General features: G+C 39.7%; 1 pseudogene; it reads right to left on the reverse strand.

Annotated features, from left to right (window-relative positions):
- Positions 1-11958: 11958 nt before the first annotated feature.
- LOC136406492 (tRNA-splicing endonuclease subunit Sen54 pseudogene) lies at positions 11959-25332 on the reverse strand (annotated as a pseudogene).
- Positions 25333-25610: the final 278 nt, after the last annotated feature.

Below are 25610 nucleotides of genomic sequence, written 5' to 3' on the forward strand. Positions count from 1 at the left end.
ACATTAGTCACCATGCAAACAATGTGTGTGATAATTTCTATAAAATTAGAAGGTATTCACACACTCAGATAGACAAAAGAGCTGAAATAGACCTTTTATCCCAATGCAAATAACGTTTAAAAGTAACTATCTATTGTCTCTCCCAACCCCCAGCATGTAAGGAATATTTAAACAAGTAGAATTAAGCCAAGTTCCTTCCTGGGGAACCACATCAGTATCTCAGAATCAGGCCTCATAGGCTTGAACTGTGTCTGTGAGCATCTGTGCTTTATCTTGATTTATCTTATGCATCTGTTAGCAAGACATGTCCTAAGGTAATTGCTCCTTTGCTTTCAGCTTATGAATGGTTTCATAGGAAGGCTCTACTTTCAGATAACGGGAAGCCTATATACTGAAACTGGGTAAGCTTCTCTGTCCTGTCCACCATTTCATCTCCAAAACATAGAATGGTGCCTGATACACAGTAGACATTCAATAAATATTTACCTAATAAGTTATAGCACATATGATTAAAAATCCAGTTAAGTAGAACAGAAATAAAGTCTCTAGGAGTTTGGAAAGGGAGCAGTAACTATAGAATGCAATCATTTGGGAAAATATCACAGAACACAAGAGCTTGAAGTAGTCAAGAAGAATGGGATGACTGAGAATCAGTAGGAAGAAGGAGGAGGTATCCAGGTAGTAGAGAATGACGAGCTGGGGAGGGGAGCGATCATAGGCAGAGGCAAGGACAGGAGGTGGGCATCACTAAGACTTGTTCTGAGGACAATGAGAAGAAAAGCTTGGCTTTATTTATTTTCATTTAGAATAATACAAGTGTATTATTTATAAGGTAAAGTGAGACGTTTGCATCCTTGCAACCTAAGCTGGCCTAGAGCCACAGGGAGCGTAATTGAGACCTAACACATACAGGAGGAGGAGACTGCGCATTCTCAGACCCATCTGGCCATCCTGGGTGTTTGTTCTATCTGCCTCTTGCCATCTCTGGTCCCTTTTCAGCATTTACTCAGGTGTTGAAAGCTTGTGTGAAGAACCGAGCCTCTAGAAATCAAGGGAAACTTTAATAATCAGATAAAATTATTAGATAGAATATTATTTTGAGATAAAATCATCAGGTTTTAAAAAAAAATTAGTTGAAGATGAATTGGGGCAATTTCCCTAAGAATTGATATTCTGAACTTATATATTGATACCTGCTTACATGTTCCTTATATGCAGTACATTCTGATACTAATGCATTTGTGACCAGGCTGAAGTGAGAGAGGGTAGGAAGAGTTTTCTAATGGTATTCACACACTCCCTGGGTCTTTGCATCTTTGAGAGCCCATGTAAGGATCTTAACTTATGGATTACTGGGAAATACTTAAAGTCTCAGATAGAGAGTATGAAGGTGTTCCCTGTAGAGGTTCCTTTTCCTTACAGCTTACCAGACAATGCTACATAGAGACCTAGGAAGAAATGGAAATGTTTGTTCCTAAAAATTCCAGGCTGCTTTAGGAGCAAAATTACCATGACTGAGTTGCAACTGGATACATCTGTTCATTTAGCATTTGCCTCTTTAGCTTTGAAATATCGAGTATGGTGTAAATCAAGATGTACATTAATAAAGATAGTATAAAACATCTGTGGATTCTAAATAAGGGGAAAATCACATTAGTCACCATGCAAACAATGTGTGTGATAATTTCTATAAAATTAGAAGGTATTCACACACTCAGATAGACAAAAGAGCTGAAATAGACCTTTTATCCCAATGCAAATAACGTTTAAAAGTAACTATCTATTGTCTCTCCCAACCCCCAGCATGTAAGGAATATTTAAACAAGTAGAATGATTCTTTAAATTAAGACAGATTGTTCTTGAAAGAAAGGGAAGATAATTTCTTTTTGAGGCACATGTTTGCTAACAAATGATCCTCTGGGTGTCTAAGAAGTCACCCAGGGTTTGGTGGAAGAGTTTGCTGCTTACTTCTGGACACAGATTCTGCCTCTAAAGTTCTTGACTATGATCATATTGAAGAAAGGTGAGTCCTGAATATTTTATTCAGAAACACATGGGTGTTCTTATTTTAGGCATGGTCATTGTAATACTATTTAGCATCAAGTAACTTATGTGCTCAATTGCATAATATTCTCAGCTGATATATTTCTACTAGCAGCAAAATAATCCCCCCCAAAACAAAAACAGAAACACCCCCAAAGATTGTTGATTGCATGCATCATGAGGCATTAAGAGAAATTTCCAAGTTATGTTCTTTCCTTTTCCCCGAAAAAATGACACCTGATGTTAGTCAAGTAGGCTTAGAAATCTCAGATGTAGAGAGTTGTAGAAATAAGAGGCAGGTCTCCTCCTTCCTTTGCCCTTAAATTCATAAAGCTTATTTCAACAACCGTTGAATCTGCTAACCTGAGGTGAGCAGTTTGTTTCATCTGTAATTTGTACTGTGTAACTGTATAACAATGAGAATGATGTTTTCACTATTCGTTGAATATCAGTCTGTTCCTTTCCATGCCCCCATTAACAATAAAAACCCATGCAGTTTTCAGCCATTATCATTTTTCTCCTGATAAACCATCTGTGACATGGAGACCTTGAAGCTGGGAGCTCTGGCCACAATGCTCAATAGACTGTGCACACAGCTTTCTCAGAGGTAACCACTGTAAAATTCTGCTCCACTGTTATATCTCTCCCTGTTATGGTTTTTCTCTTGCTCCTTTTTGTATAGCTAATGTAATGTGAGTTCACATGAATTCAGCCAATGGCATTTTGCCTGACAAGAAACTCCATCTAAGGCTTGTACTGGGTGCTAGAGCTAATATTTCCCTTAATTCCAGCTGCTACTGCTGCTATTACTTAATCCAGGCTAGAAGGAAAATGTTCTCCCTATAGAGCTACTTTGTCCTTTTTTATACAGAAAAGGTTGCAGTTTGAGTCTAAGGGCAGTCTGCTGACAGAATTCTTTCTTTTGAGGGACAGGTCAATCTTTGTTCTTTTAGGCCTTCAATTGATTGGCCAAGGCTCACCAACATCATAGAGAGTAATCAGCTTGACTCAAAATTCACTGTGGAATACTACTCAGCCATAAAAAATAATGACATATTGCCATTTATGACAACATGGATGCAACTTGAGAACATTATACTGAGTGAACTAAGTAAATCAGAAAAAGCTAAGAACTATATGATTTCACACATAGTTGAATATAAAACTGAGACTCATGGTCATAGATAAAAGTGAAGTGGTTACCAGAGGGAGGGGATTTAGGTGGGGGAGGGGCAGAGGGAAAGGGAGTAAAGAGGGACAAATATACAGTGACGGAAAATGATTTGACTTTGATGATGGGTATACAACATAATCAACACTTCAAATGCTATAGAAATGAAACCTATGTACTCTTATTGATCAATGTCACCTCATTAAATTTTCTAAATAAAATTATTTTAAAAATTCACTAATTTAACTATTCATCTAATCCAGAAACAGCTTCACAGAAACATCTAGAATAATGTTTAGCCAAATATCTGGGTTGTGGCTGAGGCAAATTGACAGACAATTAACCATCACTTTTCATATATACCTCTTAATGTTATATAAGTTATACCCATAATTAAATATTGCTTAGGGACTTTACAAAAGTTCAGAAAGTTATCTGGGCAGGAATTTTTTCCATAAAAAACCCGAGGAGATTACTTTTAAAAATTATAGTTAAAAACTATTTTTGCATATACAGTCAGAAAGCTCTTTGCTGAATATACCTTAAGTCATGGTACCTGGTATTCTGTTGTTCTTTGGGGAGACTTCCTGAATTAATGAACATCTGTAAGGTTCATTACATACTCACGCATATAGTATTTTTAATTTTCTGTCTTCAAATAAGAAACTCGGTTATTTTTACAAAAGACAGAACTTATTTTAATTTGGAGGGAAGTTATAAAATATGAACACTGTATATAGATATGTGTGTGTGTGTGTATACGTGTGTATGTATAAATTTTTATGTCTTACCAAGGCATTGAATATTTATAATGAGAAGAAATTCTGTCTTAAGTTCATAAAGCTTTGAAAGTGAACCACATTTTACTTTTGTTGTGGAGTTTTATTTTTCCTTTGGGAATATCTGAACCAGTGGTAGAACTTTTTCCAAAGGGGGTGTCTTTCCTATTACCTCCAGAACCCCTCTTTTGTTTTCTTTTTTCTTAACTGAACTGCAGGGTCCTCTCCCTCTTCTACTTTCTTCCAAAAAGAGAATGACATAAACATTGAAAGAAATATAGAGCTGAGGATGGAAATGTGAATTTGGGGGTAAGAAAATATACTTTCAGGCAGAAATTGAAAATGAAAGACAAGACCAGACTCTACTGTTCACAGGGAGTAGACAGTCATTAGCTCATTTGATGAATACAATTAATATCAACAGTATGAAAATGAAGTTAATATAATTGTTTCTCTTAAGTAGAATAATTCTGCTTTGTATCCCATGAGACTTAGATTTTTAGTAATAATAAGAAAAGGACAAATCACACTGTTGAAAGCTGAGAGTTTTCGATGTATCTTCTTGGCAGTACATTGTTCTTTTGAAGTAAATTATCTCTTTTTTTAAATTTTATTTATTCATTTTTTTTAGAGAGGAGAGAGAGAGAGACAGGAGAGAGAGACAAGGGGGGAGGAGCTGGAAGCATCAACTCCCATATGTGCCTTGACCAGGCAAGCCCAAGGTTTTGAACCAGCGACCTCAGCATTTCCAGGTCGACGCTTTATCCACTGCACCACCACAGGTCAGGCAGTAAATTATCTCTTATAGGCAGTTTGGGCACCTTTGGAAAAATAATTTCCCTCAAGTGAGATGAAAGCAAGTTTATTACTTGCCTTATGCTACTTGGGATCAGGTTTCATAATAACTATGCTAATAACCAGCTAACATTACAGAAATATAGATGTTGATATCATGTGAGGAGGATTCATAACTTTTGGACACATTTCTCATCTAGTCTGTTCTGATTGTTCTTATAGATAAGAGATGTTATCAGCATCTAAGTTGAATATGGAAGGTAATATGGAGGAAAACTAGAGACAAATGAATCAATACATCTTTTGACCAATAATATTTAGAAAGATTTCCACTTTAAAGTTTATGTTGAATTTTACACTTCCTTTATTAGCTGTCATGACCCAGGATTTGTCTATACTCAAAGTCTATTTTAGTTTTAGTTTTGTTTCTATTTAATGGTAAAGCATGTTTTTTCATTGCTATTCTTCACTTGAAAAATGAATGATATGAATCTGACATATGTAGTAGGGAACTGACAAAAAAAAGTATATCAATTGTATGGTTTAGGAAAACATATCATGATACAGATGTTAAGTTCAGGATATTTAACTTCTTCACAGGACATGAGAATACAAGTTGATAATTGAATATTTTCAAATGTTCATTTTGCTAATTTAATACAAGGCCCAGAGAATAATAGTGCAAGTAATGACCTTTCTTAAATATTCTGTAGAAGTGTATTAGGAGAGATAATCATAGGACTTAGAGAACATCTGTTCATTTAAGAAATATTTATTGAGTGCTTAACATGTACTTTGCAAACTGGAAATATTATTTAATGCAGCAGAAGTATGATCCTGGCTCTCATGAGACTTCAATTATAATGGGGAAGATGCACAATAAACAACATACACAAACACATACACACATATATTTTGTGATGAGTACTTTAAAACAAGAATTGGATGTTGAGAGACAGGATACTTTTGGTAGTGGTTAGGATGATAGAGGTCTACTTTAGAGTGCAATGTCAGAGAAGATCTCTCTGAGATGACATTTATGCTAGAATGTGAATGATAAGACTGCCATGCAAAAAATAAAAGAAAGCATTCTATGAAGAAAGAAGAGCGTGTGTGAAGTCCAAGGGCAGGAAACACCTTGGGGAATTCCTGAAATGTAAAGAAGGCCAATGACACTGGAGCATAAAGAGCAAGAGCCAGGAGTTTAGAAGAAAAAAGAGGGAAGAATTCAGGCTCACAGTATTCAGACTGTCAGGGTCATACTGATTTGCAGGCATTAGCACCTTACTTACTTACTTTATTTATTTATTTATTTATTTATTTTCTATTTTTCTGAAGTGAGAAGCAGGGAGGCAAAGAGACAGATTCCTGCATGCACCCAACTGGGATCCGCCTGGCAAGCCCACCAGGGGGCAATGTTCTGCTCATCTGAGGCTTTGCTCTGTTGCAACCCAAGCCATTCTAGTGCTTGAGGCAGAGGCCATGGAGCCATCCTCAGCTCCTGGGCCAACATTGCTCCATTGGAGCCTTGGCTGTGGGAGGGGAAGAGAGAGATAGAGAGGAAGGAGAAGGGGAAGGATGGAGAAGCAGATGGGCACTTCTCCTGTGTGCCCTGGCCAGGAATTGAATCCAGGACTTCCACACGCCAGGTTGACACTTTACCACTGAGCTAGCTGGCCAGGTCCTAGTGTCTTACTTTAACTGCAAGTGGAAACCACTGAAAGGTTTTCTACAAAGGTAAATATGATACGATTATTCATAGAAAGTTGAAAATTAAAAGTACAAGATGAGTGTGATACCCCACATTGACAAAATGAAAGTAAAAAACCTATGTTCATTTTAAATGCAGAAAAGGCATTTGACAAAACTTAACATTCGTATGGGTAAAAAGTGGTATTCCTCAAAATAATAAAGGCCGTGTATGACAAGCCTATAGCTAACATCAAACTCAATAGTGAAAAGCCGAAAGTTTTTTTTCTAAGATCAGGAACAAGACAAGGATGCCCACTTTCGCCTTATCCAACATAGTATTATACATCCTACCCAGAGCAATTAGGCAACAAAAGAAATTAGCCTGACTGGTGATGGTGCAGTGGATAGAGTGTCAACCTGGGACGCTAAAGTCCCTGGTTTGAAACCCCAAGGTTGTTGGTTTGAGCACGGGGTTGATGGCTTGAGTGTGGGATCATCAACATGGTCACTGGCTAGAAGGCCAAGGTTTCTAGCTTGAGCCCAAGGTCACTGGCTTGAGCAAAGGGTCACTGACATGGCTGGAGCTGTGCCAACAATGGCCCATATGAGAAGCAATCAATGAACAACTAAAATGCTGCAACTATGAGTTGATGCTTCTCATCTCTCTCCTTTCTGTGTCTCTTTTTCTAAAAAATAGAAAAAAAAGACACAAAAGATATCTAAATCAGAAACAAAGAAAACTGTCACTATTTGAGATAACATGAACTGTATGTAGAAAATTCAGGTTTTTTTAAAAGAGTTAAAAAAAATAGAACAAATAGCAAATTTAGTGAAGTTGTAGGATGCAGAGTCAATACATAAAAGTCAGTTGCATTTGCGGTAGAGCGTCGACCTAGCGTGCGGAGGACCCGGGTTCGATTCCCGGCCAGGGCACATAGGAGAAGCGCCCATTTGCTTCTCCACCCCTCCGCCGCGCTTTCCTCTCTGTCTCTCTCTTCCCCTCCCGCAGCCAAGGCTCCATTGGAGCAAAGATGGCCCGGGCGCTGGGCATGGCTCTGTGGCCTCTGCCTCAGGCTCTAGAGTGGCTCTGGTCGCAATATGGCGACGCCCAGGATGGGCAGAGCATCGCCCCCTGGGGGGCAGAGCACCGCCCCTGGTGGGCGTGCCGGGTGGATCCCGGTCGGGCGCATGCGGGAGTCTGTCTGACTGTCTCTCCCTGTTTCCAGCTTCAGAAAAATGAAAAGGAAAAAAAAAAAAAAAGTCAGTTGCATTTAACTATCAGAAATAGAAATAAAGAAAACAATCCCATTTACATTCTATTAAAAAAATAGAATACCTAGGAATAAATTTAATCAGGGACATGAAAGACCTGTATATTGAAAACAAGACTTTAATGAGAGAAGTTAAAGAAGACACAAATAAATGGAAAGATATCCCATGCTAATGAATTGCAAGAATTAATACTGTTAAAATGTCTATACTACCTAAAGCAATCTACAAATTCCAATGATTTTTTCAAAGAAATAGAACAAATAAATCTAAAATTGTATGGAACCAAAAAAAAAAAACAAAAGAAAAGAAAAGAAAAGAAAGAAAGAAAATTCTATTAACCAAAACAATCTTGAAAAAGTACAACAAAGTTAGAGGCATCACATTTCCTGATTTCAAACTATACTGTATTATAAAGCTATATTAATCAAAACAGTATGTAATCAGCATAAAAACAAACACATAGGTCCATGGAATAGGATAGAGAGACCAGAAATAAATCCATACACATATGGTCAGTTAATTCATGATAAAGCCAAGAATATATATATAATGGGGAAAGAATGTTAAGAAAACTGGACAGCAACATGCAAAAGAATGAAAACTTGACCACCATCTTACACCATACACAAAAATTAACTCAAAATAGAACACACACTTAAGTGGAAGATATGAAACCTTAAAATTTCTAGAATACAACATAGTGGTAAGCTTTTTGACATAAGTCTTCGTGACAATTTTTAAAATCTGACACCGAAAGCAAAGGCAAAAAAACAAAAACAAAAATAAAGCATTGGGGTCTACCTTGTGGTGGTGCAATGAATAAAGTATCGACCTGAATGCTGAGGTCACCAGTTCAAAACCCCAGGCTTGCTTGGTCAAGGCACATATGGGAGTTGACGCTTCCTACTCCTCTCCCCCTTTCTTTTTCTTTCTCTTCCCTCTCTAAAATCAAGAAATTAAATCTTTTAAAAAAAAATAAAGCAGTGAGACTATATTATAATAAAAAGCTTCTGCACAGAAAAGAAACAATTACCAAAATGAAAAAGCAACCTATTGAATGGGAAAAATTATTTGCAAATTATATATCTAAGGGGCTAAAGAATTTATACAACTCAATATTTAAAAAACCCAAAAATTTTAATTAAAAAATGGGTAGAAGATCTAAATAGACATTTATCCAAAGAAGATATTTGAATGGCCAACAGGTACATAAAAAGATGATCAACGCCACTATTCATCAGGGAAGTACAATTCAAAACCACAATGAGGTATCATCTTGTACCTGTTAGAAGGCTCTTGTCAAAGAGACAGGAAATAAAAGGTGTTGGTAAGAATGTAGAGAAAAGGGAACCCTGTGTACTATTGTTGGGAATGTAAATGGGTACTGCCACTATAGATAATAGTATGGAGATTATAAAATAAAAAATAACAAAATAAGTAAAAAATATATAGAACTGACACACATGATTCAGCCAGTCCGTGTATTTATTCAAAGTAAGTGAAAATATTAACTTAAAAATATATCTGTATATATGCCTCCCTATGTTCATTGCAACATTATTTACAACAGCCAAGATAGGGAAACAACTGAAGTGTCCATCAATGGATGAATGGATAAGAAAACGTGGTGTACACATATATCCACATGTGCATACAGGAATATTATTTAGTCGTAAAAAAGAAGAAAATCTTGTCATTTGTAACAAATGGATAGACCTCAAGGACATTATGCTAAGTACAATAAGTCATACAGAAATAGACAAATAGTGTATAGTCTCTTTTATATGTGGAATCTAAAAAACAAAACAAACCTCAATCCAAGCTCCCGGAGGCAGGGGTGGGAGGAGACAAATGGGTGAAGGAAGTCAAAAGGTAAAAGACAAAAAATGCAGTTGATATAAATTTAAAAAGTATAGGATTTTTATTTTTTTCACGTGCAGCATTATATATTTTGGGGGTATTGTTTCGTTTTTGCTTTAGAGTTATTTCTGGTAGAGAACTAGCAGTCATCTATAATAATTACTGAGGAGAGAAGAAAAGTTTGCAGCTTGACTTTAGGAAAGTTGTTTAGCCACTCTTCCATGCCAGAACTCTGAATGTTAAAAATAAAATATGGTAAAGTAAGTTTTAAGGCAGTGATTCAAGAATATTCTTTTTGAAGTTTATTTACATTTTGTCATATTACTGGCTACATTCTTTTCAAAACCTCTAGTAAAGAGTGCTACTCTTGAAAGCTAGTCCAGAAATACTGTGCACATAATGATTTCAGATACCGTCTCAAGCTGTTACTTACTGTTCTCTGTTTGACCTCACAATGGCCTTAATCCTTTAAAGCTTCTTGGGTAAGGGAAGAGAATGAGAGAAAATATTGAAGTTTTCATGATAAAATTATGCTTTATGCAGAAATGGAAGAGAACATTTCTTTGCTGAAACCCAGTGCACATGTAATAATGAGCATACTGTTCACCCATAGACAGTGATGAGAGTATTACATGGTGATTTTGGGTGTGTGCTTCTTCTTTAAGTTAGTTTGTGGAAAATGGAAGAATGGGATTTGTTGCTTGAGGTGAAAGAACAGAATTACATACTTGAACCTTAGTTATACTAAAAAAAGGAATTATAAAATATAAGGAGGGAATATATATGCACTATATATGTTTCCTCTAAAAGTTTAAAACCTTGATGAGTTTATAAATTTACAGTTTATATAGGCTTCCCCCCACCCCCCATATTATAGGTGAATAAACTGAGTTTTCTGCTTGTCTGGAATGTATTCCTAATTGCTATGGAGGATATGTCTTTGAATCTAGATTCTGCCCATGACAGCCTGTGCCCACTCCTCTGGTCTTCAATTTTCTCCTCTGTACAGGTGGCCAGAGAGGCACCTGCTATGGCCCACATCCAGGACTTCCTTGCTGTCTGTGCACTTGCCCTGAGTGGCTGAGGCAGGTGGCACAGCCCACACACTGCTGTCCAGCTGCTGGTGGACCCTGTGCTCTCGCCTCAAAGAAGTAGAACTTAAACCTGGCTCTGAGAGATTTTCCTTCACTTATCAGAAAGTTCAAGGAAGGAATTACATACTCTGTGGTCACGATTGAGCAGGAAGGAGACTGAAAGACCATAAGGTGGTTTCCATTAGGAGGAATTTTACCCTGGGGGCACATTATATATAGTTAGGTTTCTTGGTTAACAGTCCCGTAGTTTATTAGTTAGTCTCTGACCTTGTGCTGCTAACTTGAACTTATGTAACCTGCTCCTGATTCTGTATCCTTTTGTTTTGCCTGCTTTTAAAAGGAAAAAAAAAAGGATAAAACACCTAATTTAGGAAGATACTAAATTTGCACTATGATGTGGAGTTGAAGTTTGTGTGTGAGTGGTTTGGCTACTTCAATCTCTGGCTACTAAGGAATTTATTTTTAAATATAGTGTTTTTTAAAATTTTTTTTTTTTTTTTTTTTTTTTTTTTTTTTTTTTTTCATTTTTCTGAAGCTGGAAACGGGGAGAGACAGTCAGACAGACTCCCGCATGCGCCCGACCGGGATCCACCCGGCACGCCCACCATGGGGCGATGCTCTGCCCATCCTGGGCGTCGCCATATTGCGACCAGAGCCACTCTAGCGCCTGGGGCAGAGGCCACAGAGCCATCCCCAGCGCCCGGGCCATCTTTGCTCCAATGGAGCCTTGGCTGCGGGAGGGGAAGAGAGAGACAGAGAGGAAAGTGCGGCGGAGGGGTGGAGAAGCAAATGGGCGCTTCTCCTGTGTGCCCTGGCCGGGAATCGAACCCGGGTCCTCCGCACGCTAGGCCGACGCTCTACCGCTGAGCCAACCGGCCAGGGCTTAAAATTTTTATTAAGGCTTATCTGCTGATATAATTTTGCCATGCACTCCAGCATCTGAATGGAAATACTTATACATATCTTTAGTGAAGTAAATTTATATATTTTCTTGTCTTTTTTTAAAAAGGGCTCTCTTTTTCTGGGGGGGGGGTGTCTTTGGCTTTGGCTTTATCGCATGAAACAGGCACCCTCTCGTTTCAAGGCACAGAACGCCCCTTTTCTGCCCCATCTTGCTAGGTCTCTAGCATCCAGTGCTGAGTTCCCAGAGAATCACTGCAAGGCAGCAGTCTCCCTCCTGGGGGTTGCAAGTGCTGCAGCAGCCAGGTAGGGAGGCTCAGCTTGGCTCTTCTGCAAAGGGCCGAGGCCGGGACTACCTATGGTGTCTACAAAGGTAGGAGGCAGCTGAGATGGTTCCTGAGAGTAGACAGTCCAAGTGCCCTGCCCCCAAGCAGGCCCCAGGCACTGTGGGAGTGTGAGAGCTGGGCAGTGTCCCAGATCCCTGGGCAGTGTCTCCGTGATCCACCAGGGCGAAGATCAGAGGGACATCCCTGCTCTGGGAGGACAACCACTTGACGGTGCAGAGGTCTAGGACTGGCTCATGAAATCCACTGACGCACATCCGGGGACAGGGCTTGCCAGGATTATTATTTCAGGATGTGGCCACAGCATTGGCCTGGTAAACGTCAAAGCTGATCTCCAAGCCCCCAGATTTCTCCAGAAATCGGACCCCTCCATCAGAAAGGTGTGTCATCTGCAGCACAGAGAGATCTTTTGAAGGACTGTGGCTCAGTAAGGAGGTGACAGGCTGATCCCTCAGGTGTGTGTGTAGGGCGTGGTGCCATGTCTTCTCCAGGGGCGGTCTCTGCAGCAGCTGCGTGTACTCCTGCAGCTGGGGCGGTGCTGCACCTCCGTTCACATTTCCTTCCTCCCGGAAGTGCTGGGACTGCCTGTTGCTCCTGTTTCATCTGGAGAGCTTCTCCTTCAGCCGGTTCAGCTTCTGGCCCCACGTCTCAGCGTCTTTCTCCTTCCTGCCCAGGGACATTGGCCAGGAGCAGCTCTGGGGCTGGGCAAGCAGGAGGGTGTGGCGGCTCTCTGAAGCCGCAGTAGAGAAGGAAATCTGCTCAAAGTTTCAGCGTGGCCTACAAGCCCCTGGACCCCATTCTCTCCTTTGCTACTTTCCCGGCTGTCCCACTACCTGCAGGGTCAAGGCAGGGCAGGGCTCCCGGGACCCCAGCAGCTGAAAGGGGCACCACTGGGCCCTTTATGGGGCTTGACTCCTGAAGTTTCTCCTCTGAGCATCAGCTGTTCTGGTTGCTGAGTGGCGGGATGGAGGCTTCCAGGCTCTGGGGTATCCGATCCACCCCCTGCAGGTGGTTCTTTAAGGCCTTGGGCTTGTTATTAATGGACTGAGAGCTGGAACTCCTCCTCTTCCTCTTGCTATTCCATCCTCCATGCGCTGGGCACTGCTGTCCTAGTTCAGCTGCCTGTCCTAAGGGGACAGGATGGAGTATGGTTGGAATTGCTGGACCACATAGCCCAGTCTCTTCAGGTGGCTGAAGACCTGGTACTGCAGGGAAGTTCCATTGTCCTCAGCAGTAGCTGGTAAGCCTCCTGGACTCACCAGCATGCTAAATTATTCATTTCTGCAATATTAAGTATAAGAATAACGAGGGTACAACACTATCACAATAGTAGCATAAATGTTTATTTTTGAGGTATTAAAGTGTCTCCATTGTGTATTCATAGCAACAATTAAGCTTCTGGTAAGGCCAAAGGGTGAGAATGCTTAAATGAGCCTTTTTATGCCATCCATTATCAACTTGGAAAGTCAATACTAATAGGGAAAGCACAAGAACGATGACTAAGTTCATTACATGTGATCAGAAAATGAAACACATCTACCATGTTAATGTCATTTTCAATTCATGGTGATATTTACTGAAAATACTCTGCAATATTTGGCAAAGTTAAAAGAGAGATTGCTCCCCAATTAACCAGAGGATCAAAAAGGAAAGATTAGGGAGGGGAGTGTTGTCTACATTTTTTTTTAAAGAAGCAAAATGTTTGGAAAGGTCAGGCTTTGAGTGAGCTAACCTCCACCACGTTTAGTATTCAGGTTGACTAATGAGCACTTCAGTCATTATTCTAATGGATGCATTTATGCTGAAGAAGAATAATAAAGTGCTTTTCAATAACTGGTGCCAATAGCAACTCCATAGATGGAAACTAAATCATTTCTCTGTTATCTATTTAGTGTCCTAAAATATCTTCGAGCCCAATATAAATCATGATTTTATACTATAATATTTTTATTAAATATGTTAGATGCATTAATTTAATGTCATTCAACAAATATTTATTGAACTTCTACTTTGTGCAAAGTCTAGACTCTGTAGAAACAGGTATTATACAAAAAGTCTCTGACCTCATGGTGCTATCCTTCTAGAATGACTTTACAGGAATTATCTAAATATAGTTAAGAAACATAGTATCTGGCATCCTACTCTTGCTTTTGTGATGAACTTTTCCCTCTCTGAACATGGATTTGGAGTGTATTAAAGGAATTGCATAGATCCTAGCACCATCTCAAGTAAGGTGTGAGTCCTTTCGATGTGAAGAAAACTAATAGCTATACAACATTAAATCTAGGTGCATTTAGATTTAGGTGCATAATATAACTTTTACTCTCTCCCCTACTTTCTCCTTAAGCATATATCATATGGAAAGAAAAGTTCCTGTTTTGGCATTGCATGTAATTACAAGGATCAACAATGGAATAAACAAATTCTTTGTGAAAAGAAACTATAACTTTAATGTTTTTAAATGCTTTCTCTTCAGATAGTAAATAAAGTTGAGTTAACTATAATGAACTTACAAAGACACAGTGGTAATAATTACTGCCAGTTTTTAGTGACTTCCGTAGAACATTGTTTTATACAAGGTTGAAATGATTTCGTAGTCAAATAAGTTGGGAAACTTGAAATTGAAACCTCCTGTTGGGTTTATTTTGCACATTAGTATACTGACACTTGGAGAAGTCCTGAAATTAAGAAGCCTCTTTAACCCAGTGATTCTCAAACATATTTGGCCAGGGAACTATTTTTATGAAACAATAATTAACATCTGTGAAAAGGTACTCTTGACCATTGAAGAAAGAGGATTCCATCAAGATTTCGGTAGGATGCTGTTTTGTTACTGTTCTAATACCCCGAGGAATTCCATAACTACACGTAAACTAGTGTCTGTAATGGCTTTTAATCTAGTATGACTGCCATCTTTTTCTTCCCTTACAGACACAAACCTGTTCAACCCCAGTCTTTATGACTGAATGAACTGTTTTCTTCCTAAGAGGCAGTCCATTGTATCCAACTGAGTTCCATCTTGCTTTCAATATACCTATTTCTCTAGCATTCAAGGTTGTTTTAAATTTCCCATTGTGGTAAGATAATAGTTGTGATTTCTAGTTTTCATCAAAGATAATTTTAAGTGAGAATTAAGGTGTGCTGAGTTTTGTCTTTCAGATTTAAAATCTGCCATACCTTGACAGCAAAATTTACTTGTAAGTATACAAAATACTGGCACTCACTTTTTTTGTCATCTATATTTCTATCAACAGACCCTTAAGACAGATGACTTCTGTCTTGCATTTAAAGACCTGATGCTTTTTCAGCAGTCAAAACCTAACCCAAGACTGCTTCTCCTAAATGTCTGCAGATGTAAAACGTTAATGCTTATCAAATTGTGAGATATGCAACTTATTTTTAACAAGTCCGTATTGTATTAAAACAAATGCTAATTTTAAAGTAATTCTATACCAATTTTCTGAAATAGTAGGTAAAGATGGGGAAAAAAACGGCCCCCTTTTTTAATGGTAAGGAAGTTTTGTGGGGTTTTTTTGTATTTTTCTGAAGCTGGAAATGGGGAGAGACAGTCAGACAGACTCCCGCATGCGCCCGACTGGGATCCACCCGGCACGCCCACCAGGGGGCAACGCTCTGCCCACCAGGGGGCGATGCTCTACCCCTCCGGGGCATCGCTCTGTTGCGACCAGAGCCACTCCAGCACCTGGGGCAGAGGCCAAGGAGCCATCCCCAGCGCGCCTGGGCCATCTTTGCTCCAATGGAGCCTCGGCTGCGGGAGGGGAAGAGAGAGACAGAGAGGAAGGAGAGGGGGAGGGGTGGAGAAGCAGATGGGCCCTTCTCCTGTGTGCCCTGGCCGGGAATCGAACCTGGGACTTCTGCATGCCAGGCCGACACTCTACCACTGAGCCAACTGGCCAAGGCCCTAATGGTAAGGAAGTTTTAAAAATAGGATGAATAGCCACAAAGATGCTGCCTGGGATCCTTATGGAGAGTAACCTTGAAGAAACAAATGAAGCCACTAGAAGGAAGGCCTAAAATAATAAGGTATTAAACAGCAATTATCAGATAACAAGGCCAATTTTCTCCTCAAAGAAATTGAAGTCTTAGGTGAACCCTTCTGTGAATAATATTATATAAAACTTCTACGTCAGTTTGTTTCATTCACTGAGCTCTCTGTGAGTTTGAACCACTAGAGCACTCCTGACTTTAATTGCTGAATGTCAAGTAGGGAAGAAAGAGATATTATTATTATTATTATTATTATTATTATTATTATTATGACAGAGACAGAGACAGACCAGAAGGGAGAAAGATGAAAAGCATCAATTCTTTGTTGCAGCACCTTAGTTTCTCATTGATTGCTTTCTTATATGTGCCCTGACTGGGGGGCTACAGCAGACTGAATGACCCCTTGCTCAAGCCAGCAGCAGCCTTGGGCTCAAACTGGTGAGCTTTGCTCAAACCAGATGCCCACATTCAAGCTGGCGACCTTGGGGTTTCGAACCTGGGGCCTCAGGGTCCCAGTCCGACCCTCCATCCACTGTGTCACTGCCTGGTCAGGCATATTATTATTTTTTTTAGGGCTTAATTTTATGTATTAGTTAGAGCTTATTCAGGTTCCCTGAGTTTCCTACAATGTTGTATAGAGTGCTAAGAATTCCCCTCCCCAATGTTTGGAAGAATTGTCTTTTGAGGACATCACAAAAGTTATTAACTCACTGAAATCAGTGGGTTAAGTACATCAAATTAAATCAGCAATTAGCAAAAAATGAAAACAATTTACAAAACTATTTTGTAGATCCAAACAATTATATTATTGACTACATCTTTTTTTCCCCTTTATTTACTCTTCGACTTGTGAGTGGGTATTGACTCCTTTGAAAAAAGCTGTAGATAGAAATCTCTTTGTCAAATTACTTTTCATAACTGAATTTTACATGCCTAAGTTTGTGTGTTTGATTTGGAGGACTGGGTAATACATACCATTTGATATGACTACTATAAGAGCTTTTCCCTTCATTCTGAGTTCTTTCTTTGTATTTTCATTTTTTCCAATAGATGGTATTGTATACATTTTGTGCTTTATACATGGGCCACCATGTTTGACAAAACATCAGGTCTATTTTATTTTCTCATTAAAGAAACCAGCTAATGTTCTAATGGTCACAAATCTTTCACAGAGTGAACAATGCCGGGACAGCTGGCCTTCTCTACATTTCCTGTCTGAAAGCACCTTTCTTCCCATAATTCCCATGTGGGAGCCTTCGTCTTTGATTTTGAAACTTAATGGCAAGTGTAGTCATGATGAGAAGATGGTCTCTCTTTAGAAGGCAGCTGAAGTGGCAAAGGCACTGACTGAGAGGATGCTTAGCAATTTGGGGGCTGTGTTTGGAATTTTCTAGATGATCCTCAAACTCTTTGGGGAAAGTTGCTAGTTTAATGAGTAAATAATTCCACTCACTTAAACAATAAAACAGTTATGTTTTGTTTTTGTTTTTTAAAGTGATTTCTCCATCTTTCCCCTAAGTCTCTCATTTGTTAGATGTGGCTTTAATTTGAAGCAATATGGTATTCTCCTCCCCCTGCTACTCCCCATTCTAACTAAACAAACTCTGTAAGAATTAGCTTTGAGTTATTCCATCTGTGGACTTTTAATTTTGTCATAAAAACACAGAAGCCTGGCAGGAAACTCTTTCCAACTGGCTACATGTATCATCTTGTCTGAAAGCTGGGTAAGTAAGTATGGCATTTAAAATAAAATAAAAAAAAAACTTCATTTATGGAACTAGTTCACACGAAGTGTTTGCCCACTTCTTTGACCATCTGTTTATGTTGACAACCACCACCCCACATTGTGCCAAAGTGCCCTTGGCTATTAAAAACAGTGTTTTGTGTGTGAGTGGTGTGTGTGTCCTCACACATGTATGTGTTTCTGGGGTGCCATTTTCTTGAGAAATGTCTTATTAAAGGTTTCATGTGACCCATGTGGAGATATTTCAGGTCAGTTACTGTTCGGGAAACATTGCACTGAAAATGCTACCAGCCCACTCATTTTTAAAGATGCTTTCTTTCCTCCCCATCCATCCTCCCCACATGTTGAAATTTCTTTTAAAAGACTGTGAATATATTATCAAAATACCTGTTGAGTTTGGCTAGCATGGTGATGATATTATGAGTTGAAGGTAAATCCAAATAGGAATGTAGATGTTTCTGGTTACAGAAATATTTTGGAATGACAAGAATTCTAAGTGCTTGGCTAGATGCTTTCTGCTAACAGGAATATCCGAGCTGATATTTAGTTCACCAGACGACAGGGTAACCCATCTTTTACATTGAACAGTGTAAGTAAAGTCTCTTGGGGCAAGATCACCTCCTTGTAGATGAAAAACCATGGATACAGGGATTGCAAATCTGACTTCATCATTGGTTTTCATGCTTTGAACAGCTATTAATTAAAAATTTTTAAAAACTGCTTAATAAAAGGCAATTAATGCACAATACCATTTTAGGTACTGAACTGGGGAAAAAAGAGGCAGATTTTCAGTTATATCCAAATCTAGTGGGAAGTTGGAAACATGTATGATAAGAATGATAATATAGCTAAGAGACAGTTTTTTGTCACATGTAGATAAAAAATTTGACAGGATTTCCAAGGATGGAGAGGTTTTGGGAAGCTGCTGAGTGCCTCTGACAAGTTCACTCTGTTCTACACGGGCAGCCCTGAATTATCCAGAGAGTACCTGGGAGCCTGTGAGAGGCTCCGCCTTCCTCTGAGCATTGCAATACAGATACTAACATCAGAGCCAAGTATATATTTATATAGTTGGTATTTAAATACTTGAGGGATGCAGTACAGGCTTAGAAACAAACGTATGATTTGGTGACTAGTATAATAAACTGTCACAGAACTTTTAGGTGAGGTTGAGTACATATCCTTCGGCTCTAATCTGTAATTATTACTTTTATTATTACATTTTAATTCTCTAAAATAAAGTGAAGTGATGGTAGTTTTCTTTTTATTCCTCCACTTGGTTTGTCATCTTTTCAAATAGGTTTGCTTTCTCTCAAAATAATTGTTCATGTTTTCCCATCAGTTGCCATAGAATTCTGTCTGAGAGCCTGGGCTGGGTTGAATAACAGATATCATCTGTGACAGCTGTAAAGTGAAGCTAACATCCCAATGAGGATGTACAATGCCAGGCTCATCCATCCAGCTGCATTTGCATTGAGAGTGCAAATAGCGGCATGTCATGGCCCACTGATGCCCAGGGCTGGAGTCATTTATTTAATAACTCTCTTCACAGGCACTGCAGGGTAACTGCAGCATTTTATATTATTCAAGACAAATAAGAAATAAATAAAAAAATGCTTCATGAAGAAAAGCAACATGTTGTTCTTCTCATTTACTGTGGTTGTTTAAATGCTGAGCATGCCAATCACTCCTGAAGTGTAAAACATTAACTGTTTCTATTAAGTACAGATGACTCTCCCCTTCCAGCTGTGTCATTTGATGGCATGCAGTTTTTCTTTGTGTTTATTGGGAAGGATTTGTAAGATGTGTTTTTTTCCCCTAACCTCTGGTATTTAAAGTGCAAGCCATTCATGCATTTTAGCAAATTGAACTTGCTTCTAATAGTTGATACTTAGAAACACATGGGAGAAAATTCATTAACAACAAAAAGCCAGTATTAAATATAGATTATGTTTACTTGTAATGAAGTTTCTTTCCCCTTTGTTCATCTACAATTAGTCTAGGTTTTCAGCTTTACTTGGAATACTACAAAGTTGTCATTGAAACAGCAAGCTACAAGTAAAACAGAACGAAATCTTTAAGGAGAGGCAAAAATAGTATTAAAATAGCAACATAAAGTCACAAACTTATATTTAAAATATATAGTCATAACTCTTAATGGTAAAAATTTTTACCCGTTGGAGATGTAAAAGTGGAGAAAATTTAATCTACTTTTGTTCCTTTGATTTGTCCTTGTCACCTTTTATTTTGTGCAGTAGATTTATAAGATGTATGTAATGAATGAATGAGTTAATTATATACATATTATATATATACCTTTTTGATAAAATCACACTGATAGAAGTAAACAGAGGAGAAGTCTGGATTTGTAAAGTGAGTGATAGAGAGTAACCATAAACATCATAGTCAAGATAACCAAGTCCTTCGATTTGTTTTTCCTGAATAAGGTTATTTTCTTCCAAAAGGAGGATTTCCAGTATGTAAGAGTGAGGCAAAATTGGGAAAGTCCAATATATGCTATAATTGATGAAAGTAAAAATGTTTTGATCACAGGCTTTCTCTCCCTACCACAAACTTTTACAACTAACTACGCCTCATTTATAAAATATGTGGTTTTACACTTTAGAGTTGTCTGCATTCAAATTTCCTTCTAAAATAAAAGCTCCTTGAGGCAAGTCTGTGTCTTCATCACTGTAGTTTTGCTCAAAATTAAGTAAATGAAAGCTGTTTGCACGTGGACTTTCGCCAGATTAAAGTTGGGAGCTGCATCGCACTTGGGTGGGCTGCCCTTGGTCTTCTGGATTAAGCACAGGAGATAGATTTGCAAACAAATAATGGCAGCGCCATGGGCGTGGGTTTGGATGTGAGAGTGTAGTGGGAACTGGTCGTCAGTCTGCCTGAAGAAGTTTGGGAGGCTTCACAGGAGAAATAAATGACGATGTGAGCTCAAGAATTTATGTCGTGGAGTCCAGTTCTAAAAATTGGACTGCACACAAAGAGCAGAATAGGAGTGCGTGAGGAAGTAGCAGAAAGCACACCTGGAAAGACAGGCAGAGGTACATTGAGAAGGGTCTTTCATATTAGTTTGGCTTCTACCTGGTAGCTGATTGGAAACATAAGGGATTTTGTTGACATAAGAAACGCCCAGACCTGGAGAGAATTGTTATAAGAGTGTCTTTGAGCCAAACTGATGACATATGTTGAGGAGCAAGATCCCAAATGCTCCCTGGAATAACAGTTGTACAGCTTCTTGTATGTAGTTTGAAATTAAGGAACATTACATGGAGGCCGGAGGAAGAGACATGGGGATTGAATTACAAGATAGTTACTAGTATGTGATCTCTTGAGGGTGGGTACATTTTATTCCAAAGGTGTGTTAATCTAGATGCACAGAAAAAATGGACAGGGCTTGCTTAAGGCAAAGATAACCCTTTAATTAAAAAAATTATATGTCGCCTGACCTGTAGTGGTGCAGTGGATCAAGCGTTGACCTGGAATGCTGAGGTTGCCGGTTCAAAACCCTGGGCTTGCCCGGTCAAGGCACATATGGGAGTTGATGCTTCCTGCTGCTCCTCCTTCTCTCTCTCTCTCTCTCTCTCTCTGTCTCCACTAAAAAATGAATAAATAAATAGATAATAATTTTAAAAAATTATATGTCTGAGGTATGACTACCCACTGTGATCTGCCCAGTAAGGAATTTATGATCAGATCCCTTTCTGGTTACTTTCCAGAGAACCCCTTTTCTTTTTATGCAAAATTTTAAGCTGGAGATGATTAAACACTCTAGAAAGATTATTTGGTAATAGTGAGAAGAGTGGATGGGGTGGGGTGGGGGTTCAGGACCAAAAGCAGAAAGATCAGTTGTTGTCTGCATTATTAAAAGGACCGCATTGCCACTCCCCTCCCTGTTTCTTGGGATTACCTCCCAAATAAAATGTTTTTCACTCAACTCCTTGTATAAAGGATGTTTCTAAGGATAAGAAACTAAAGCAGAATTTGTTGAAAGGCAGGAGTTAATGAAATGGAGAAGTTTGAAATACAAAAGAGAGAAGAAATAATCAATGGAGCAAGGACTTCTAGAGTTGAGAGAGCTGTGGTGGTCATGTAGGAGTCTTGAGAGCAGTAGGGTAGCTGTAACTGGGAACAGAAAGGGTGGGAGACTTGCAGAGAACTATAAAAGGTTTCAAGTGAGCTGGATACTCTAATTTAATGAAGTAGCAAAGAGACAGTTAAATTATGCAGGAAGCACACTGAAGTACTTAATAAACATAAACATAAAGTATTATTTGTCCTGTTGATATTATTGGTAGTTCATAATTTGGGGGAAATCAAGTTTCCAACAAAATAGAAAATGGAAAGTTATTCCTCCGTGATTTGCAAAAGTAAAGAACAAAACAATGTGTTTGTGAGGAAAAACATTTGTTGGGCAGATAAAATGTATTATGCTCACTTTGTTAAAGATAACATGAGGAGGCCGTTGCCCAGGTGATATTAATGTGTGTTGGGGTGGGCTAAATGCAGGCAGAATCCTTGTAGCCTGGGGCTTGGTTTTGGGATTAAGCCTTTCCTACCCTTTTTGATGTGAGGTGGTACAATCCTATCATGCCTCAGAGAAGTGACTTTGTATTAGAGACTTCCCTATTATGTATATTGGATTAAGGGTTTGGATTTCTACACTATAAAATGGGGTCGGAGCAGGAGCTTGGGCTCTTGGTTCCTGAGGTTAGCATGAGAGAGCAGAGAGAGTAGAGCCAGCAGCGGAAGGAGGCCACGTGGAGGAGGCCAGGAGAAGCAGCTAAGATGGCGGAGTACTGAGTGAGATGCCAGTTTGTGTAGAGTTTGTATCTGGGATAAGGAAGGAGATGGGGAACTTAGGAGAATAAGGCTGGTGAGCTAGAAACCTTTGATTCTAGGAAACTCGGATAAATCAGTAGCTTTGTGAGCACTGAATGTGATTGGGTTTTGGAGCCCAGTGTGTATTTTTTACTTGCCCGCCGGGTGCAAGCTAGGATTAAAGATGACAGCCCATCAGTTCTTGGCTCCGTTGTTTCTTTACCGACTGTCCGAATCCAATGCGAACCTGCATAGGCCAGAAGGCTGCTGTGATAGTGGCCCTGGCCCTGGCTTCTGGCCTTACAACATTCTATTTATTTATTTATTTATTTATATTTTGAATTGTTTTTACAAAGATGAGATTTTTCAAAAATATTTTAAAGTAAACTTACTTCTATTTGGCCTGATATGTGAAATCATTTTTTAAAAGACAGTATTTGAAGAAAATTTCAAATACCCCCATAAAATTTCAGATAACAAATGGGCTATGGTAACAACAAACTATAGAAATGACCCCTGAAAGTATAGTCTTGGGCTATGGTAATTTAAAATATTGACCACATTGTGCTTTTCTTCACCATTCTTACTCTAAAAGCACAGATTAAATTGATACTAATTTACCTTTAATGGCCAATGGCAAGAATCAGAGTCATGATTCCTTCCTTCATTCAACATTTACTGATAACTTACCATGCGGGTGCAGTTGCTGTGCCAGGCATTGAAGGTAAACCAGAAAAGACCCAATTCTTCCCCTGGAGAAGCTGGCACTATAATAAAAGGAACACCGTGTAAAGAAATAATTACAACACAGTGTGTTGAATAAGAGTTAAGAAAGTATTTCTGTATGATGTGACATTGAAAGTTCAGTGTAGGTCCTTCAGGATGAATGAAAGGTTTAATAGTGGGACTCTGGAAGCCTAGGACATGTGCCAAGATGGGGCAAAGTTGGTCAGAGGAGGTGGCGAGAAGGATGGGAAGTGAAGTTAGGAAGTAAAGGGCTAGGGTTTGAAAGGCCTTAGTTGGCACAAGTATCAATTAAAATTATTGTCCTGCTGTGAGAAAGAGAAAATTCTATCCTAGGGGTTTAAGCATATATGGAATGGTTCTTTTTCCTATACCTGGAAATCTGGAGTATTTATCTGATAAACATTACCCTTAGGCAAAGGAGAAGAGTGCTGTTTTATCTAAACACTTCTTTGGTAGATAAAAGTGAGAGTCATTTGGAATATCACATTCCATCATTCAAAATCTTTGTGCTTCTGGTAAGAGAAGAGATAATGTTAATTGACAGTAAAACACCCTTGAGCTATGGACTCTGCTAAGCTACCAAATAGCAGAGAATAAACATATAGGATTGGACTCTTAAGAAGAACTTGTCCACAAGAGGTAGATAATTACAGCAAGTCATCACTTACAGTGGAGTTGAATGCAATTCTGGGCTGAAAGTTTAATTCTCTAACTTTATTTATGTAGGTGACTGTTGGGTAGATAAAATATATTATGCTTACTTTGTTAAAGATGGCACTGCCCATGTGGAGGCCATTGCCCAAGTGATATTAATGTGTGTCTCTGAGGGCTGTGGGCAGGCAGAATCCTTGTAGCCTGGGGCTTGGTTTTGGCATTAAGCCTTTCCCACCCTTTTTAATGTGGGGTGGTACAATCCTATCATGCCTCAGAAAGTGACTTTGTATTAGAGACTTCCCTATTTTGTATATTGGATTAAAGGTCTGGATTTCTACACTATAAAATGGGGGCAGAACAGGATCTTGCCCTCTTGGTTCCTGAGATTAATATTAGAGGAGAGAGCAGAGAGGAGAGCAGAAAGAGGCCATGTGGAGTAGGCCAGGGGAAGCAGCCAAGATGGCGGAGAGTTGAGTGAGAAGCCAGTTTGTGCAGAGTTTGTGCAGGGAGAAGGAAGGAGATGGGGAACAGAGGTGAATAAGTCTGGTGAGCTAGAAATCTTTGATTCTAGGAAACTCGGATAAGTCAGTAGCTTTGTGAGCACTGAATGTGAGTGGGTTTTGGAGCCCAGTGTGTGTTTTTACTTGCCCGCTGGGTGCAAGCTAGGATTAAAGATAATGGCCCATCAGTTTTTGGCTCCATTGTTTCTTTACCGACTGTCCGAATCCAATGTGAACCTGCATGGGCCAGGTGGCTGTAGTAGTGGCCGTGGCTACTGGCTTTACATTTGGCATAGTCGGCAGGATTTGGTACAGATTGGCAAGGAGCCACCACCACCTTTGAGTGGTGGAGTAGAGGACTGGCTGCTGTATGGTTCCCCATGGCTGTCCTTTTGGGTATCGTAGGCTGGCTGACTTTTACAGCCATGAGTCAGGAAACCAAGAGCTCTGTGGAAGAGGCTGCCCAGGACCTGCTTACCGAGCAGTGGAGGGAGCTGGAGCAAATGTGGGAGAGACAGGTGCTGACCCTGGAGCTGGAGGAAGCGTTGGAGAAGGAGGCCGACCAGGTTTGCGAGATTCACCTGGAAATGGAGCAGCTGCTGGAGGAGGATTCACAGGTTTGTGAGTTGCAGATTGCCATGGACGTTGTGGAGAGCCAGCAGCAGCAGGAGGCCGGGGCTGAGGCCGGAGCTAGAGCTGCAAGGTCTGAGGAGCAGAAGGCAGCAGCAGCCTGGGACTCGAACCCAGCAGCGGCCCAGGACTCGAGCCTGGCAGCGGGAGCTGGTGTTTTCAGTTCCTCTTTGGAGGATGAGGAGAATCGGGCTGGAGTTGCAATCTGCTGTCTCCAGAAGGTGAGAGCCCAGCAGCAAGGAGTATCTACTACTCTCCTGGTACATCTGCGATTTTGGGACATAGGGCTGGACATGCTCGCCGGAGCAGAGATGGAAATGCTGACTGCCATTGCCATGTGCTCTTCTTTGGGACAGTGTAAGACCTGCCAGCACGGCAGGGATGAGGGGGGTGGCTGAGGTCTCCTGTGCATGGACTGATTTCCTGGACTACGACCTGAATGGGCATTGGCTCCTTTGTTGGATGGACTTATGGATTTTATACAATGTTAAATACCCTAATGGGGGTGGGGGGGTGGCTTTGCTGGAAGCACTCCCCTACCCCA

The sequence above is a fragment of the Saccopteryx leptura genome, chromosome 5, assembly GCF_036850995.1.
Source record: "Saccopteryx leptura isolate mSacLep1 chromosome 5, mSacLep1_pri_phased_curated, whole genome shotgun sequence".
Classification (NCBI taxonomy): domain Eukaryota; kingdom Metazoa; phylum Chordata; class Mammalia; order Chiroptera; family Emballonuridae; genus Saccopteryx; species Saccopteryx leptura.